This window comes from Schistocerca nitens, chromosome 1 (assembly GCF_023898315.1).
Source record: "Schistocerca nitens isolate TAMUIC-IGC-003100 chromosome 1, iqSchNite1.1, whole genome shotgun sequence".
NCBI classification, from domain to species: domain Eukaryota; kingdom Metazoa; phylum Arthropoda; class Insecta; order Orthoptera; family Acrididae; genus Schistocerca; species Schistocerca nitens.
In genome coordinates, this window is record NC_064614.1 from 737,121,790 (window position 1) to 737,130,705 (window position 8,916).

Consider the following 8,916-nt stretch of genomic DNA (forward strand, 5'->3'; position numbering starts at 1 on the left):
CAGATGGACAAACTTCGTGTCTCTCACACTGGATCAACCTCTGTTACTATTTATGTCTTCCTACCGCTCCCACGACGGACCATCGCCAGCGGAACTGTAATATGGACGATATGATGATGGTATCTGTTCTTTCGGACATGTTCGAAAGAACAGATGCCATTGGTGACCGTGCAGCTCTCGAGAATGAAATTACAATTAAATCAATACCATTAGGTGCTGACGGGCGTTGATATACATTAACGGGGACAGTTGAAAATGTGTGCCCCGACCGGGACTCGAACCCGGGATCTCCTGCTTACATGGCAGACGCTCTACCCATCTGAGCCACCGAGGGCACAGAGGTTAGTGCGACTGCAGGGATTTATCGCCGGCACGCTCCCCGTGAGACCCACATTCTCAACTTATAGTCCACACACTACATTCGTAGTGCCCCTGCCATTATATCCATGTCCGAAAGAACAGATCCCATCTTCATATCGTTTAAGGCTAACCGGCTGATGACCTTCTTCAGTGCAGATGCTCACGATTTGCCTGAACTCTTACGGGACTCGGTGGAAAGTCTGCCGCGAGTAATGGGTATAATTCCAGGGGCACTACGAATGTAGTGTGTGGACTATAAGTTGAGAGTGTGGGTCTCACGGGGAGCGTGCCGGTGATAAATCCCTGCAGTCGCACTGTCCCCTGTGGCCTCGGTGGCTCAGATGGGTAGAGGGTCTGCCTCGTAAGCAGGAGATCCCAGGTTCGAGTCCCGGTCGGGGGCACACATTTTCAACTGTCCCCGTTGATGTATATCAACGCTCGTCAGCAGCTAATGGTATTGATTTAATTGTAATTTTTTAATATGGACGGCGCATCACACCTTGATTCACTTGCTGCAGCCGCCACGGCGTGCGGTGCCCAGTCCGCCTGGATAGGCAAAGTATCAAACTAACGATTTGGTCTTTTACAGGCTGTATGGCAGACGGAGGCGCTGGGAGCAAGGCACCATTATCCGATGTATTGAGCTCTATGTTTCTCCTGCAGGGACTGAGAGAATTGCCGGGACGCCACCAGAATCAAATTCGTATATGTGAAGTTTGTAATCTTGCCTCATGCTTTGTGCTTTCAGATGCCATGCCTGCCTTGATGCAACAGCCCTCGCTGCAACTGGCTCCTGCAGGCCCCACACCATGAGTCTTCGTACACTTAGAGAAATACAAGTTAAGCTAATCTGTGATATCTTGTCTGCTAATCATTTCTGCTTCTGTCCAGCTTTCCTACGACGACAGTTACCACACCATTCTGCAGTCCATCTCCCTTACCATTGGGTACAAAGTTGTACGCAATCTTATTATATACTCTGCAATGCATGAGATTACCAACAGCTCCTCGTTGTGCAGAGTGCGGTGTTGTAATGGTGGCCTGCGTGTACCTATTACAGCTTCCTGCCCCAGAATTTACCTTTAGCACTGAAAAACACCCTTCAGCATTCTGTTGAGATCTGTGCCCAAGGATAACACGTTATAGATGGTCCTTCCCAGTAAGTAACTGTGTAGTCACAGCAGTAGTGGTAATCAGTGAGCAAAATATTAAACCCATCCAAAATAATGAGTGAAAGGGTTTACCCTAAGGAAACCAAATATTAGCAAACCGGGTAACAAAAGTTTTTAGTTTCTCAAATATCAGAAGGCATAAAACAATCAAAAATGAAGTGGATGAGAATAAGCTCTGCAAATAACAGACATCACAAACTACTTTAGGGAAAGGTGTGATAGGAATGGAAATGAATCCCCTTACTCCCGTGGATAGAAATTTCGTTCAACGCAATCTGACTGTAAACAGAATTCAGAAATTGACTATAACTGTGAACCAACAAAATGTCCTACGAATAATTCTCTATTCAACTCAACACTGGTGGAAATAAGCTCTCCACAGGCAATGAAATAACCCTCGACTTTCCCTAACTGCAAAGCTGCAAATGTTCTTACCAAAAGACACAGATGCTGCAAGGAATGGTGCTGTGACAAACTCCTGCTATTTATCTGTTGTCATAGTGCCGGCGGCTACACCCGCTCGCCGCTCCCAGATGCAAACTATCTAACAGCACGGGGTCCTGTGCCTGTCTGAGTCAAACTCATTCGGCACCTCGCCCCCTCCGTCTAACAAACTTCCCTTCTCGGCGCACCATGCCCTTCTGACTGTAGAACTTTCCTTCTCAGCGCACCGTGCCAGTCTGACTGCATTGCGGCTCCATCAGGGCTTTGCCAAAAAGGCCTTCAGCAAATCTTAGTGGCTTCCTGCTTTTTTTTTTTTTTTTTTTTACCTCCAACTGAATCATCTTACACGAACACATACACTGCCTCCATCGTCTATACAACAGAAACTCAATCAACTGGAGCTTCGCCCACTAAAACGAGGCAACTCTTTGATTTTGACGTCACCAACCTCACAGCGGGAAACGGTTCTTGCTGGTGTGGGAGAAGTAAGACAAATCGGGCACCGCCCTGTCGCGCGAGCCAGTGTTCTGCCCACATTGCCATTGCCTGCGGTGGCGTCACCCACATCATTTTCTCCGCAGTCGATATCCTTCACTGGCTCGCAGAAAATAAGCTCCACTACCCGCGGTGTAACCAATGCGTACTTTCACAGGTTCGCTGCCTGTGAGGGGAGGTTACTGTACAGTCTTACCTCCGACACGGCCAATTGCCCGAAAAGCCGCCTGCCCCCTCTTTCTTTGCGGTGGGCCGCCACCCGTTACCGAACTTGCCGCCAGCCTCAATTCAGAGCAGACAGAAATTACTCCCGGCCAGTAAATTAAATCATGCAGATATACTGCTAAATGCACACAAACCACAGCCAACCTCGTATTAAAATGCATTGTCAGTACCCTTCCGTGAAGACATATTGGTTGATCAGTAATTGCATAGATGAAAAGTGGTTCAAATAAAGACTGAGGAGTGAAATGCAGACCATCTGAAAGAAAAGACGCCTTTCAACACAATTTTCATAAGATTCTATCCCAATTCCATCGACCTGTGCCAAGGTCTATGACCTCCCCTTTCTGGCCCTCTCTTCCTTTTCTTCTCTCTCTTCTCCTCTTCCTCCGTCGTACCGCGGTTATATATCAGTGTTTTCAACACAAAAAGGGAGGAAGAAAGGGGGCACACGTGTGTGGTTGATCACGATGACGTAGTGCTATGTGAGTGTCACCCTTACCTCCGTTTTGGTAAGTGCTCTCTTTTTGAAAAAAAGGTAAATAGTAGTGTAGACTACAATGTCCATCGTTCTACCAAACTGAAGGAACACGACATAGTTTGTAAAGTTTCAACTTCGGATGAAGTTTATTGATCCCAAGAAGCTGAAACAAAACTCATTCGTTCCAAATGTCATTCACAACCAGAGTAGTTAGTTTTCTAGTGTGTGTGTAGTCGTCACTAATGACTGAAATGATCGTTCCAGTAATTCTAACACAATCTGTTTATGGGTTGCTAAGCAACGTATCAACTAGCTGACTATTCCGTGATTAATATCTGTCGTATTCGAACAGTAAATCAACTCACACTTGCTTTAAGCATCAAACACACTTAGTATCCCTTCCGGTAATTCTTTGATAATTATTATTAAGTTAATGTCAACAAATCACTGTCAGTGTCACTTAATCCTTCACGCGACTATAACGTGCGAAAGCCTACCGCGTGTCTCAAACTTCACGCCGATATTTCAAAGTCCGAGCGATTTCTTTGTAACAAAGTTTGGCCGGGGTTCCCTACAATATTTTCTAAACCAACTCTGGGTTGTGAATTATCAGTTCGATGTCCATTCATAAAAATTACAGAGGACCCGTACTCGATTACGACTCGTACGCCCACTCGAGCAACTCAGAAGGTATCATCCTTCTCAAAGAGAAAAAATATCACGCGTAACGCAGCATTGCGATATGCTATGTCACAACACATTTATATACATCTCATAAAGACTCATTACCTATTGATCCTAAAACATATTGAACTTAATTGAATTCTTTACTTCATAAATAACTAATAAAATTTAGAAATGACTTACTTGCATACTGTGTCAATCACTCAGCAAAGATTTCACAACAAAAAAATCTCGACTTGAGATGACGTAATGGGTTACTACCTGTTTTGACTCTCCTACTCTCACGTGGCACAAGGTATATCCGACTGTAATGGACATCCCCACAAGATTATTCCTTAAAGATTTCGAGGGCTATACGGACGATTACCCGTGTAATGCTACAGGTCCTTCTTGCATGTTTTGGCACCCTTGTGCCTTTTGTAATTATTCGTATTGTTTATTCAGTGACTGGAATCATATTAAGGCATCTAGCAATTTATCAGATTGTTATAGTGACCTTTATTTTCATTTCGCAACTTGATGAAAAAATTTATCAAATTTTTCTTCTGAGGTGTGGTTCCCATTTTTCATATTCAGTGGACCTCCCCTGTTCAATTCAGATATTCTGTTCATTATCCTTTGTGCGACTTTGCTTTTTCATACCACGTCATTGGAGCGATCGGTTCAATATATACATCTCCGGGCTCTGATCTCGTTCCATCTCAGAGGTATGCTAAATGCTCAACTGACACCTGATAATCACTCCCCAATGCTATCAGTATTCCTAGAGAAGAACAAAGCGTTGCCGCCCGTATACATGGCACTAGTAGGTAGGTGCTGATTTAATTACTTTTGAGTGTGCTTTCTTTGCTAGAACGCATCTGGCCACCACTTGACGGACACGTGTGACAGACAACGACGTTACACGACTCAAGGAGAACAGCATCATCGAGAAAAACAACAGTAGTACTGTAGGTTGTTCCAAATGGTTCAAATGGCTCTGAGCACTATGGGACTTAACTTCTGAGGTCATCAGTCCCCTAGAACTTAGAACTACTTAAACCTACCTAACCTAAGGACATCACACACATCCATGCCCGAGGCAGCATTCGAACCTGCGACCGTAACGGTCGCGCTGTTCCAGAGTAGGTTGTTCCGTCTAATTTGCAAACTTTAAGAACAGCTGGGATAGTAGGTCTATGTGTAATATTTAAGTACTTCCAAATATACTACTAACTAACTAACTCCGTCTACAGGCCGCAAGCGACCCATCGGGACCATCCGACCGCCGTATCATCCTCAGGTGAGGATGCGGATAGGAGGGGCATGGGGTCAGCACACCGCTCTCCCGGTCGTTATGACGGTTTTCTTTGACCGGAGCCGCTACTATTCGGTCGAGTAGCTCCTCAATTGGCATCACGAGGCTGAGTGCACCCCGAAAAATGGCAACAGCACGTGGCGGCGGGATGGTGACCCATCCAAGCGCCGGCCACGCCCGACAGCGCTTAACTTCGGTGATCTCACGGGAACCGGTGTATCCACTGTGGCAAGGCCGTTGCCTCCAAATATACTACTGGCCATTAAAATTGGTACACTGCGAAGATTACGTGCTACAGGCGCGAAACTTAACCGACAGGAAGAAGATGCTGTGATATGCAAATGATTAGCTTTTCAGAGCATTTACACAAGGTTGGCGCCGGTGGCGACACCTACAACGTGCTGGCATGAGGAAAGTTTCCAACCGATTTCTCATACACAAACAGCAGTTGACCGGCGTTGCCTCGTGAAACGTTGTTGTGATGCCTCGTGTAAGGAGGAGAAATGCGTACCATCACGTTTCCCACTTTGATAAAGGTCGGATTGTAGCCTATCGCGATTGCGGTTTATCGTATCGCGACATTGCTGATCGCGTTGGTCGAGACCCAAAGACTGTTAGCAGAATATGGAATCGGTGGGTTCAGGAGTGTAATACGGAACGCCGTGCTGGATCCCAACGGCCTCCTATCACTAGCAGTCGAGATGACAGGCATCTTATCCACGTGGCTGTAACGGATCGTGCAGCCACGTCTCGATCCCTGAGTCAACAGATGGGGACGTTTGCAAGACATCAACCTACTGCACGAACAGTTCGACGACGTTTGAGGCAGAATGGACTATCAGCTCGGAAACCATGGCTGCGGTTACCCTTGACGCTGCATCACAGACAGGAGCGCCTGCGAAGATGTACTCAACGACGAACCTGGGTGCACGAATGGCAAAACGACATTTTTTCGAATGAATCCAGATTCTGTCTACAGGATCATGATGGTTGCATCCGTGTTTGGCGACTTGCGGTGAACGCACATTGGAAGCATGTATTCGTCATCGCCATACTGGCGTATCACCCGACGTGATGGTATGGGGTGCCATTGGTTACACGTCTCGGTCACCTCTTGTTCGCAATGACGGCACTTTGAACAGTGGACGTTACATTTCAGATGTGTTACGACCCGTGGCTCTACCCTTCATTCGATTCCTGCGAAACCCTACATTTCAGGAGGATAATGCACGACTGCATGTTGCAGGTCTTGTACGGGCCTTGCTGGATACAGAAAATGTTCGACTGCTGCCCTGGCCAGCACATTCTCCAGGTCTCTCACCAACTGAAAACGTCTGGTCAATGGTGGCCGAGCAACTGGCTCGTCACAATACGCCAGTCACTACTCTTGATGATCTGTGGTATCGTGTTGAAGCTGCAGGGGCAGCTGTATCAGTACACTCCATCCAAGCTCTGTTTGACTCAATGCCCAGGCGTATCAAGGCCGTTATTACGGCCAGAGGTGGTTGTTCTGGGTACTGATTTCTCAGGATCTGTGCACCAAAATTGCGTGAAAATGTTGTCATATGTCAGTTCTAGTATAATATATTTGTCTAATGAATACCCGTTTATCATCTGCATTTCTTCTTGGTGTAGCAATTTTAATGGCCAGTAGTGTATACACAGGTGAACTGAACCTATTACGTAATATATTCACAATCGAAATGTTGAAGTGGCTCGCTAATGGCCATGTTCTAGTGTTTCTCATCCCAAACAAGAACAACAGCAAAATTTGTTACTTCTTTTACTCCAAAAATGGTCAAGCGTTGAAGACGGTCGTCTTCTGAAACCATCAGTCGGCATTCGGAACCTGTACTGAGGAAATACTCTGTTACTGCTGTAATCATCCATCCGAAAACTAGTTGATAAAGGTCTTCACGTTAGTCTAATCTGAGAAAGTTTCTTCATCCCTGCTTAACCACTGCAATCTAAATTCATTTGAACCTGCTTACTGTAGTAAAGTATCGATTTTCCTCTACAACTGTTACCCCCCACACATACCTTCATTAAAATATTAACTGTTCCTTGATGCCTACGAATGTGTCCTATCAATTCGTACCTCCTTTTACTCACATTTTTGCACGAAGGAAGAAAGACTGGGACCTAATGTGTGGTCGACCTTGAGGTTAGTAGAGACGGAATATAAGCTCGCTTTGGGGAAGACAGTCGGCAGCGAAATTTTTCAAAGAAATCATCCCAACATTCCTGATACGAGATTTAGGGAAACTAAGGAGAAGAATAATCGCGATGGCCTGACGTGAAACTGAACCAACGCCCTTCACCTCATTTCTCACCTCATTTCTCACCTCATTTCTCACCTATAGGATTCAGAACCTCTTCATTACTTACGCGATCTACCTAGCAGATCTTCAGTATTCTTTTCTAATACTATATTTCGTAACCTTCTTTTCTCTTCTTCTTTATGATGTTTATCGTTCACTTTTCATTTCCATATAACGCTGCGTTCCATACAATAATTTTCAGGAGAGCTATCCTGAAAATAAAATTTACATTATATGTTTAAAAGTTTCTTTTTACAGAAATTCTACTATACATTAAGACTTCCACGACTATGCAGTGTAAAACGGATAAACTAAGTTTATTCGGGCAAGTACTTTTTCTTAAGAGATACATCATATTCACAAGACTTTGTGTTTGGGGGATAAACATTCATCAGACGGGATGGGGCCTGCAGTGAAATTTGGAGGTCCCTTGTGGAGTTGGTTTGCTCATTTTGATACAAGACTTGGCAATGACGCAAGAAAAGGTTACGAGGAATTTTTTCGTCTAATTGCATTCTGTCGAAGGCGAGTTAGATGTGAGGATTGTGAACGTCATCATGACAGGGCATCTCTTCATACTTCGTGGGACTTAAAACGTACGACGCCAGTAAGTCACCAAAGCAAGAACTAACTGCCCAGAATACTGGTTTTATTCCAAAGGGACGTTTATTGTATTTTTACAAACAGCAGATTTCACAATAGACGACAGAAACCAGAGGTGAAACCTGCTTTGGTTGTTACTATCTTTAGGCCATTCTTGTAGGCATTCTGTGGGAAATCTTTAGTCATCAGATCATAAAGTTGTCGACTAGGACAAAAGCCGCCATATAGGCAAATATGGCCTCTACATAAATTGTGTTTGTAGTTAATTTAGACTGTAAATCATTCATTTAGCTTTAATGAAGCGATGTGACTTGGTATGAATACATTCTTCAGTCACAAAAAAAATTCGAAAAAATTTTTGCATTCCACTAAATTCGATCAGAGTATTACCATTCTGCAACTTTTACACTGTTTTGGAAGGCTCTGATGTGTTTATATTCGTCGTTTTCTCTTCTGTTTCCTCTCTGCTCTTCGCATATAAGAGTACTAGAACGTTGCAAATAAATACGATAGGAACAAGGGCGTCCACATGCGCTCTCAGGGGAAGGAAAAAATATAGTGTGGTCAGCTGTTTTTCTTTCAAGAAAATGATTTAAAAGTCGATATTACACAGATCTTGCGCCCTCCCTGCGTTACAAACTATCAAACTGGCGCTCTTGCGTAGTAAACTACTGGCAATTAAAATTGCGAAACCTGGAGAAACAATGTAATTTTACTAATTGTGTGGATACATTAATCAATTTATTTATAGGCGAGTTGGTGGTGTAAAAGGTCTGAAAAATAGTACACAGATTTGCCACATCTGGCAGTGATAATGGCCTAATCCACTTGATCATC

General features: G+C 44.4%; 2 non-coding genes across 2 annotated transcripts; one reads left to right on the forward strand and one right to left on the reverse strand.

The window, feature by feature from the left end:
• Nucleotides 1-260: 260 nt before the first annotated feature.
• Trnat-ugu (transfer RNA threonine (anticodon UGU)) lies at nucleotides 261-335 on the reverse strand. Its single transcript has one exon. It is a non-coding gene; the product is annotated as a tRNA-Thr (tRNA).
• A 351-nt stretch (nucleotides 336-686) lies between these two features.
• On the forward strand, nucleotides 687-761 carry Trnat-cgu (transfer RNA threonine (anticodon CGU)). Its single transcript has one exon. It is a non-coding gene; the product is annotated as a tRNA-Thr (tRNA).
• The last annotated feature ends 8,155 nt before the right edge of the window (nucleotides 762-8,916 follow it).